Source organism: Rattus norvegicus, chromosome 15, assembly GCF_036323735.1.
Source record: "Rattus norvegicus strain BN/NHsdMcwi chromosome 15, GRCr8, whole genome shotgun sequence".
Taxonomy (NCBI): Eukaryota; Metazoa; Chordata; class Mammalia; order Rodentia; family Muridae; genus Rattus; species Rattus norvegicus.
In genome coordinates this window covers 51343674-51353928 of record NC_086033.1, presented here as the reverse complement: position 1 = coordinate 51353928, position 10255 = coordinate 51343674, and the positions used below count along the sequence as shown (strand labels likewise).

General features: G+C 50.6%; 1 protein-coding gene across 3 annotated transcripts in view; it reads right to left on the bottom strand.

Moving 5' to 3' along the window:
* Window positions 1–10255, bottom strand: part of Pebp4 (phosphatidylethanolamine binding protein 4) — a 215794-nt gene that overhangs the window by 189992 nt on the left and 15547 nt on the right. The gene's annotated exons all lie outside the window — the stretch shown is intronic.

The following is a 10255-nucleotide window of genomic DNA, read 5'->3' as shown; positions in this document are numbered from 1 at the left end:
ATAGGGCTCACAGAGACTGAAGCGGCAATCACGGAGCTCATGGGTCTGTGCTAGGTCCCCTGCATGCATGTTGTGGTTGTTTAGCTTGGGGTTCCTATGGGACTCCTAACAGCAGCAGTGGGGTCTGTCTCTAACTCTTTTGACTGCTCTTGGGAGTCTTTTCTTTCTACTGGGTTGCCACATCCAGCCCTGATGGGGGGTTTGTGCCTAGACTTATTCTATCTTGTTAGGCTGTGTTGAGTTGATATTCCTGGGAGGCCTGCTCTTTTCTGAGGGGAAAAAAGGGAGGGGTAGATCTGGGGAAGGTACCGGAAAAGAAAGAAGAAAAACTACCAGGTTAAGAAAGGAAGGAAGGAAGGAAGGAAGGAAGGAAGGAAAAAAGAAAGATTGACCGATTCACTGAATCATAGCCATTCAATAAAGTGTATTAAGAGCCTGCTGGATGGCAGAGAGTGTTCTCCATGTAGGACGCAGCATTGAGTTAAACAGATGAAGGGCCCTGCCCTCAGAAAGCTTACAGTCTAGTTGTGGGATAGTGGTAGCAGCAGAAAGACAAGCTAGCAAACCCCAGAAGCGTCAAGGAAGCCATGAGAACACAGCCCAGAGACTCAACTACCCATGAGCCACGGGGTGCGGGGCGGTGGGGGGGGGGGCTCACAAAGACTGAAGCATGTAGGTTGGAAGGTTGTGAATAGTCATTAGGAGGGGGTAAGGGGACTCTCCGAGGCCTCCTTGAGGAGGTGACCTTCAAGCAACAACATAAAAGGGAATGAGAGAGCCATGCGAGGAAGGTGGGAGGGGTGGGTGGGGTATCATAAGGTAGAGTGATTCCCTGGTGCAAAGGAGCCCAGGTATCCTGGGAAACCAGGTAAGTTAGTTGGGCAAAGCACAGAGGAGCTGAGAGCGACAAGATGTGAGGAACAGGTCAGATGGGGGAGGGGAGGCATCTAGCAGGCACTGGTAGGACAGGCTTTTACTCAGGAAACTGACTGAAACATGACAGATTTTGAGCAAAGGCTCGAACTCATGTGACCCACAGATTTAAGGGCTCCCTCTGATGGCTGAATTGAGAACATGCTGGGTCTTGGGGACAAACTGGAGATTGTTGACAACTAGGTGAGAGGCTATGGCAACAATCTAGGTCCAGAGAGAGGTCACCGCTGCCAAGGTAGCAACCCCTGGTGCCCCGGTACCACAGTGGGAGAGACAGAGACAACCCTCCACTGCCCCACCCCATGCCTCTCCCCAGTCCTGGAGTTAAAACTGGAGATGAATCAAATTTGATAAGGGGTAAGATGGGGACTGGATGCTTGGGGTTGGGCATATCCATGAGGGGCCATGTCTCAGTGGCCATGTGACTTGAGGTTTTGGTAAGTGGATAAGAACACCAAAGGAAAAGAGGGACAATTAAGGAGGGGACAGAGAAATGAATGAGGGAGAGCTGGGTCCTGTGTCTAGCAGGAGGGAGCCACCCACTGGGGGAAATGTTCCAGATGCGGCCAAAACAATTCCGCAGAGGACTGTCCTCTGGCTCCTACCCTTGAAGTGGATACTCTTGGGACTCGAAGGGAGAACGAGGAATCTTAAGAGAACCAGGGAGATTGCACGGGATGGCAGAGCTCCAAGCAATAACAACAAAGATTAAACCTTCCGAGAGTCCCTGGCTTCTTATCCTCTAGGCTTAGATTCTAACTGAGCCTCAGCTCGGTTCACAATTTCCACTCAGGAAGTCTGTGGGTTGGGGAACCGCGAACACTTTTTCAAAATCTTTGTGGGTAGGCAGTGAGAGGTACCCTCAATGTTCTTCCAGTTAGCAGTTTCCCCCAGCTAATTAGTTAGGGGCGAATCGGGGACATTAGAAAAGGAATGCATTCTACATCTGGTTATTTGCACTGTCGTAACAGAGGTGCAGTTTCACTCTGAACTGGTGAAAAGAAAGACTAGCAAGGTTTGGTACCTAAAGCGTCCCACCTGAGCCACATGGTGGACTCTGTACCTTCATTCAAGGATCCCGCTCCACCGACTAGCAGAAACCTGTGTGTTCCTGCCCTGGTGGACGCAGCCAAGCGTCGGGGCTTTGCGTTGTTTAGGGCAGGATAACGGTCACCTCGCTCCCCCTGGTGGTTACTCTTTCAGTTACAACCTCGGAGCGAGCAGGAGGCCATCTCGGCTTATCCACAAGCAGGCTAGGGAACAGGACACCCCCACACCACACCACCCACAGTAACTTTGCATTCTCATCCCTTGCCACCCCGTCCTTCTGGGAGTCTGGGGCCCTACATTCCTGAGCGCGCATGGGCCTGGTCCCTCTACATTCCCATAGCAATGGAAAGAACACAGGCCTAGATACCCACATGTCATCTAAAAAGCAACAAAGACTTGCAGGGTCCTTGATCTGTTCATATTCCTGCATGCCTGGTCTATGCTCTTGTCCTTTGGTTAAGGCACTGGACGTTTCTGAAATCATCCTAGCTCGTATGAAAAGAGAAGTGATTGCTTCCTGTCCTGACTTCTTCCCTGAACCTGGGAAGTCTTTTGGGCACCTAGTAGGCCTGTATTGCTTCCATTACTATGGGAAGGGTCTGGGCCACACAGGCTCAGGGAAATAGTGGAGGCGGGGTGTGTGTGTGTGTGTGTGTGTGTGTGTGTGTGTGTGTGTGTGCAAACTTACAGCAAGAGGTAGTTTTTGGGCCACGTGGAACACCCTCTGTGTGGAGCACCCTCCATGTGACCCTCTCCTCATGAGGAAGTGAGAAGGCATGAGCTCAATTCTAGACTCTCTTATGTAGCTGAGGCCTCTTCCTGTGCCTCAGTCTCCTAGACTCTACTGCCAGAGCCGACAGCGCAGAGCCCGGCACATGGAGGAGGGCTGGTGAATGTCTTCACATAAACGTCTGTGCATAGTGGGAATGGAAAGATATCGGGAACAGAGAAGGACTTAGAAGCCAGGGCCTCAGCACTTTGGCCTGCATACCACACGAAAATAATGTCTCCCAGGTTACAGTGAGACTTGGAGGTGGTCTGGGGGCAGCAAGACAATGGGTACAAGGCTCTAGGTCAAGGTGTGGCCCCTCCGACAGGGTCTTATGTAGCTCAGACTGACCTTGAACTCATGTTACTAAGGATGACTTGGAACTCATCCTTCTGCCTCTGTTTCCAGAGGAGTGCTGAGATTATAAACACACCACCATGCTTGGTTTTGTTCAGTGCTAGGGGTCAGGCCCAGGCCTTTGTGCATTCTTGGCAAGAACTCTACCCACTAAGCTACACCCCACCCCTCCAGCCCACACTTCTCTTAAGGGATCTGGGGAGACACCCTCTGCCTCTTTAGGCCTCTTAGAGCCCCACACCTGTCCAGCCTGTCTATGGGGACTGATGTAAGATAAGAAATGTGAAATTATAGTACGGCACAGAACACACAGCAAAGACTGTCATAACAAGGGAAAGTGCTTTGAAAATTGTGACACTTACCCTGTTATTACTGAGGGACAAAACTCCCAGTGGCTTGCACTCTGCTCCATATCGAAGCATGAATCTCACCTCACCAGAACTACCTGTGATCTGTGATTGTTTCTTTCCCAGGCATATAGACATCTCTACCCTAGATACATTTATATTGGAGAGGAGAGGAGAGGGGAGGGGAGGGGAGGGGAGGGGAGGGGAGGGGAGGGTAAGGGAGGGGAGAGGAGAGGAGAGGAGAGGAGAGGAGAGGAGAGGACAGAGAGAGTGCCAGGGGCAGAAGTGAGTGGTCCTCTGTTCACATCAAAGTCTTGGTAGAAATGTCCATTTAAAGGAAAAGTAATCCTCAGGGGAAAACCCAGCCCAGGGCAGTTGACCATTGGCTTGAGCAAAAAGATACCACAGGAGTTCAGATGCCCAATGGCAGCAGAGGCGCTGCCAATCTAAAAAGGTTATGTGCCGAAGGATTCAGCTATGTTATACTCTGGAAAACTGCAAATTTAGAAACAGTGAAAGGATCAGCAGTTGCCAGGCATGTTAGGGGAAGGAGGGATAAGCAAGAAGTGCACTAAGTGTCCTGAGGGCACTGAACTTAACCCTGTCTGGTTACTTTGTAACAGTGGCTGCATGTCATCATGAGGACACAAAGCCATGGCATGGTGGGTGCAACACCAGCTCTGGGTGACATAAATGGATATCGACAGCTGTGTGCAGGGGCAGAGGGACAGGGGACATGGGACGGGACAGGTGGACAGGTGGACAGGTGGACAGGAGGATGGGGTATGGGGACTGGGGGATAGGAAGACAGGGGGCAGGGAGACATGGGGACAGAGGGACAGGGGAACAGGGGGACCCTTTTGATTTTCTGTTTTGTAATACTGCAAATCGAAAACTAAAGTATAAAGTCTAATAAGAAATCATTTTCCCAGAACTGTGTTCCCTTGTTTGCAAAACAGAGGCCTTGAGACTTACTCGGTCTGCTCATGATGCCCATGAGGCTGAGGCTATAATTAGGGTCACACAGACTTCATGATGTACAAGCCCCACACCCCAAAGTGATGGTGTACCCTGGTCCCTGCAGAATGAAAGGAATCTTTAAAGTCAGAGTAACAGACAGCCATTCTTGCTGCACAGCCTTCTGTTACTGTCCCACCTCAGCTCCTCTCCTTCCTTCCCCACCACACCCTGCAGGTGTGAACAATAGATAATATACTGCGTCTCTTAAAAATCTGCAAAACCCTTCTCAAGACTCCTCTTCAGACCTGCCTTCTTTCTCTGGTGAGAACGGGCAAGAGCCTTTCTGGCGTTAAAGATGCACATCCTCTGAACAACAGAGGCTAAGAAGCCTTTGCTGGTGCTCAGCAGACTGCAGTGAATAGATCCTGTACACACACACACACACACACACACACACACACGCACGCACGCACGCACGCACGCACGCACGCACGCATGCACGTGCGCGCGCTCCTGCCTTTTGTCTCAACCAGATGCAAACCCACTGAACTCTTTGGAAGGTCCCATGTGCCCTCCTGTGCAGCAGCCCACACAGCTGTTCAAAGAGACGCTATTTGATCTGAAACATCTGCAAGCGCTTCCTCAACCCTTGACTGGGAGCCTCAGCTGAGATCAGACATCAGAAGGCTGTACTCCTGAGCAAGCCAGTTCTTGGGTACTCGAGGTGGCGGCCGCTGTCTTGGAGTCCCCTGGGGTTAGACTCAGGTCTGGCTGGAAGTTCAGTAAGGACTTCAACATGAAAGATGGTCAGGGGATAAAGAGAACCATGTCAAAGGTCAAGACTGAGGAGTTCACTAAAGTTGCTACCCTGGAGGAACATGCAAGTCATTTAGCCTGCAGTTTGCTTTATTTTAGTTTCTGTGATGTTTGTTTTTGAGGCTGGCCTCAGACTCAGTGTGTAGCTGAGGATGACCTTGAGTTTTTCCAGCATGATGGGAGTATGCCATCACACCTGGTTTATGGGGTTATATCCCCAGCCCCAGATCCACTGTGGTTGGTTTTTATGGCCCCCATTCAACTTCCTGTGTTTAAGGAGCACACAGTAGTGGTGGTGGACATCCTTGCTATTCTGAGACATCTGGGTAGGGCCGGGGTATGCTGTCTACATCCCTTGCTCCTGAAACAGGGTCTGGCAAGAGTTGCAGAAAGCAAACCCCCATCAAGGTTAGTTCCAGTGGATGGCTGATTGGATAAACGGAAATGTGGATGGATAGATGGTGGAGATAATGAATGAGTGGCAGGTATGCATGGACAGACCCATGGACCGATGAGTGAATGGTACCCTGAGTCTAGCCTAGGCACTAGGGTACGTTCTCAGGGTAGATTTCAGACACAAGGTTGTATATGAAAGATGAGTGGGCCCTGTCTGCTGTCTGGGGTCTCTTATTCCATGTTCTAGACAACTGATGACCATGTGGCCTAGGTTGAAGTGGGACACAGACAGGCCGGGCTACTCAGGCTAAGAAGCCAGTGACACCTGAACAGAGTCTCCTGGATGCATATCTCAATCTATGACTGATGCCCTCTGTCCCCTGGGGTTCAACTCTGCCTGTCAGCACCCCTACATCTATAGCCCTATCCTCATAGGCTCTGGCCTCAAGCCACACAGACACTACAAAGCTGTGCCTTTCTCTAGAACCCTTTGCCTTTCAGACGAGCTGCAAAGCTCCCTATCCCTTCTTATAATTTTGTGCCATTTACGAAGCTCCAGTTAGGTGCTAGTTAGCGAGTAAAGGTCATAGCTCCTCTGGTCTTCCCTAAAACATTGTTCGGTGGTGGCATTCCTGCTGGTGGTCCCCTCACCTTGTCATACATTTCCTTCTGATCACAGGTTCTAAGCTGATAGGGTTCCCTCCCTTATCTGGGGAAGGTAGGGGACACGGACACCATGACCTCTTCCCACAGCTACTGCCTCTCTCCTCCTTCACCTCCCTTTCCTCTCTTGTCACACCTAACAGCATGAAGACCCCTCATGTTCTGTGCACAAAGCCCTTCCACTCATTTCCAGGATACAATCCCACATTGTGTCTACACCCTGGAGTTGGGGGTCTGCTGGCTGGATTCCAGCTCACAGGGCCCCCATCCCAGGCTGACAGCTCCTCCTCTCGTCCACTTCCTGGCCCTTCGGGAGTTCCTGCTTCTGGTGGTCCAGTCAATTCCAAGGTGTATGGGGCCAGTTGAAAGCCCTCCTTGTTGATGTCCCTCGCTGTCCATTTCTTCCCATGCAAATGTTTCCAACAGGACGATGCTTCCTCTTTCTCCTCCAGTTTGGGATTGTGTTACCTGCTCTACCCTGTCAGAGTGTCCTTTCTGTTGGTCGACTGTTATGAGTAAGTAATTAGCCTACTCCACAATGTCTGCTTCTCATTCTCTCCCTAGTGCCCTCATGAGGGTCACCAAGGACTCCCTTGTGGTTGAGTCCAACACACATTTTTTCCACCACCTGTCTAACCTGACACCTCTAGCCAGCATCCACTAAGCTGCCATATTTACCTGAGAGAGAGGTGTCCTCTATAAATTTCCCTGGGCCTGGGCACTGAAGACCCCTTTTCCCAGATGTCCAGCCCAGTCTTTCTGTCTTACCTCAATCAGACAAGACAGATAAATATGTCAGTCTGCAGCTGTCCCTGATCCACATACAGGGTCCTGGGATGCCTATCAACACAACTGTCTCTAGAGAGCTAAGGTTTCCTTATGTCTCCTGCTTGGTGAAGGTGCCTTTCTCAGGATCACTGTGCACCAATGTAGGCTGGGACTGTGCCCAAGGAGACCACATGGAGGCACGATTATAGGCAATGGTGCCTCCATTCTCAAAGGGGATAAATCAGTTATTCAGCCTCACTCAAACCCTCGTGCCCATCTCTCCCCAAAGCCTAGGGTTCCACCCACTCAACCCTTCTCCTGATATCCCCACAGACATAGCCCCTCATGAACCCCACCACTCTGACATCTCCATCACCATGGCATTCCTTCAGGTTTCCCTCCCCTGCCCCATCTGCTGCCACAGTAACCTTGCCCTTCCAAAGTTGTTCCCAGTCCTCAGCCTAAACATGAGATGGTGGCTGCAAGATAGCTTCAGGCTCCACTTCAGGGCCTTGCTGCCTCCCATACCTCACTTTCCCACCTGACCTTAATGGCTGCTGTCTGCCCCTCACTAGTCGTGTCCCACACCTACATCCCTCTGCTTTGGGGCTACCTGCTTGCTTCCTCCACTTGCCCTGGAAACTCTTCTATCTTTAAGTCAAGAGAGCTTACGTGGCACTGGGAGCACAGAATGTGAATCATCTTAGGTTGCTAACAACATGGTGAGCCTGTGTGGCCACAGACCCTTGAGCACAGTCTACAGTCTACAGTCAGCAGCCCCTGTGAGCGTGTCCACCCTGCCCACCTCTGCCAGGAAGGCCTACTTCCGGGTCCCATAAATCTATCCCTTCCACTAGAAGCCACTTTACCAGGGATTATCTAGAGTTTCTGAAAGCCTGTATGAAATCTTTTGTGCCTGTAGCAGGCCCTGTACTCCTACTCTGTCTGGAAAGAGAAGGCTAGGGAAGGCTGGTGAGATCTGAGAGCCCCTGAAGGCAGTCTGTGGATGCCTGCACCTTTGTGCCTGTCTCCAGATCGTTAGGCCTTAAGAAAGCTGTCTCTACAATGTGGGGGTGGGTGCTCCCTTGGGGATGGTAACACAGGCTTGCCGTTGCAGACACGGGTGGCAGGGGGATGTGCCTGGGCAGCTCTGGAGAACTTTCAGGGTCCCTTGTATTCAGGATCCTGATTGGCAACTTAAGGGACAGCAGGACAGAGCACTGTGGCTTTTGTTCTATTCCTCTGGTGCAGCATACAGTCCCCACTTAAGGGCAATTTGTTCCTTTCGAAAGGATTCCAGCTGGTTAGATTTAAGGTGAAAAATAGGCCTTAGTCAAGACGCTCCTTAGGGCTTTTCAGTTTTCGATGGCTGGAGAACAGGGATACATTTTCAAATGCCGGCCACTTAATGTTTGTCAGAAGGAACACTAGGGGAGGGAATCCAAGGGGAGAAAAGCACTGGCTAACCAGCCTGCTCTTGGCTCTCAGTTCTCAGCCACAGGTGACACGGGAGTCATCCAGTTTCCTAAATTCCTTTGCCTCTTTGACACCTGACTCTCCACATCCCTTCCTACCTCTCCTTCCCACTCCCAGCCAGTTTCACCCGGGCAGAGAATACTTTCCTGAACCCCTGGTCTTTGCAGCTTTCATTCTGTGCAGAGGACACCACACAGCTTAATGGGCAAGCAGTGGGGCTTACTGTTCATATAGCTCAGGCATTAGGAAAGGTTTTCTACATGCCATTCATTTTCACCCATCCATCCATCTATCCACCCACTCATCCTTTCTTCCATCATCCATCCATCCATCCACATGTCCACCCATTCATCATCCATGTTTCCACTTACCCAACTCTCTGTCCATCTATATATCTATCCATACACTTATATGTCCATCTATCCATTTATCTACCCACTCATTCATTTATCTAGCCACTCATCTATCCATCTGTCCATTCACCTACTGACCACTCATTGATTCATCCATCTGTTCATCCATCCATCCACTCTCGTTTTTCACTCCTTTCTTACACAGTCATCCAGCACAGGGCCTGCCATGCCAACGGGGACTGCAAGCAACTCAGTGTTTACAAGGTGGTCTCTGTGGTACAAGAAGGGGTGCAAATACTCTCTTTAGAAGGCAGAGGAGGGCTGGAGAGATGGCTCAGTGGTTAAGAGCACTGATTGCTCTTCCAGAGATTCTGAGTTCAAATCCCAACAACCATCTGTAATGAGATCTGATGCCTTCTGCTGGTGTGTCTGAAAAGAGTAATGGTGTACTCACATACGTAAATAAAGAAATCTTTAAAAAAAAATTTTTTTGAAAGAAAGAAGGTAGGGGATACTTAGAGAGTTTGGAGCAAGACATTATCAGCAAGCAAGAATGGAAAGTAAAGTTCAGAGCCAGTAGTCAGGGAAGGCTTCCTGGAGGAGGAAGTAAAGCTCAGAGATGGGAGAAGCCTGTGCAATGGTGTGAAAAGGCAGGGACACCACCCCGCCCCCTACCCCACAAGTGATGGGGCAACAGAGACCTGCCCTGTGCCTAAGGCACTCCTGCCAAAACCTCAGAATTTGCTTGGCAGGGTTGGGGTGGGATCTCCCTGGGCAAGTCCTCTGACAGTTGCCACTCTGGCGACTTAAATTTAGCCACTTTGAAAATAAGGTGGTGTTTCTGCTAACTGTGTGCCAACGCTTGCCTTTTCCCATCAACCCTGGGAACTCTGAGGAAATAGCTTCCTCCTCTAGCTGAAGAATCGAGTCTGTTTTACCCATGCCCAGCTTTTGAGGTACCCTGTTCCAATATGGCGCCCTTCCTCTCTGGCTCCACAGGTTTCTCTACAGTTGTCTTGTCCCTGAAACCTTCAAGGGAACTCCATCCACCACCTTCTGTAAGGATGGTCCCTACTGTCCTTCCCACCCTCCTTTCCGTCTTCACCAGAGAAGCGTGCTTTCAGCATCCCCTCCTCCAAATCCCCCTCAGAGCCTTTGGAAGTGATTGGCCACCGAAGCCCACAACCCTTCTTCTCACAAGCAGCTCCTGATGATCCTCTGGGGATCTAGCTTAGAGAACAGGAGCCACCGTTTGGTCTGGGGACTAGCAGGATGTCATGCAGTAGGGATCCTAGTGCTTACCACTTACCCCTCTACAAAAGCAAATGCTCAGTTCACAGGCTTGATGAGAGAATTGAATGGACTGG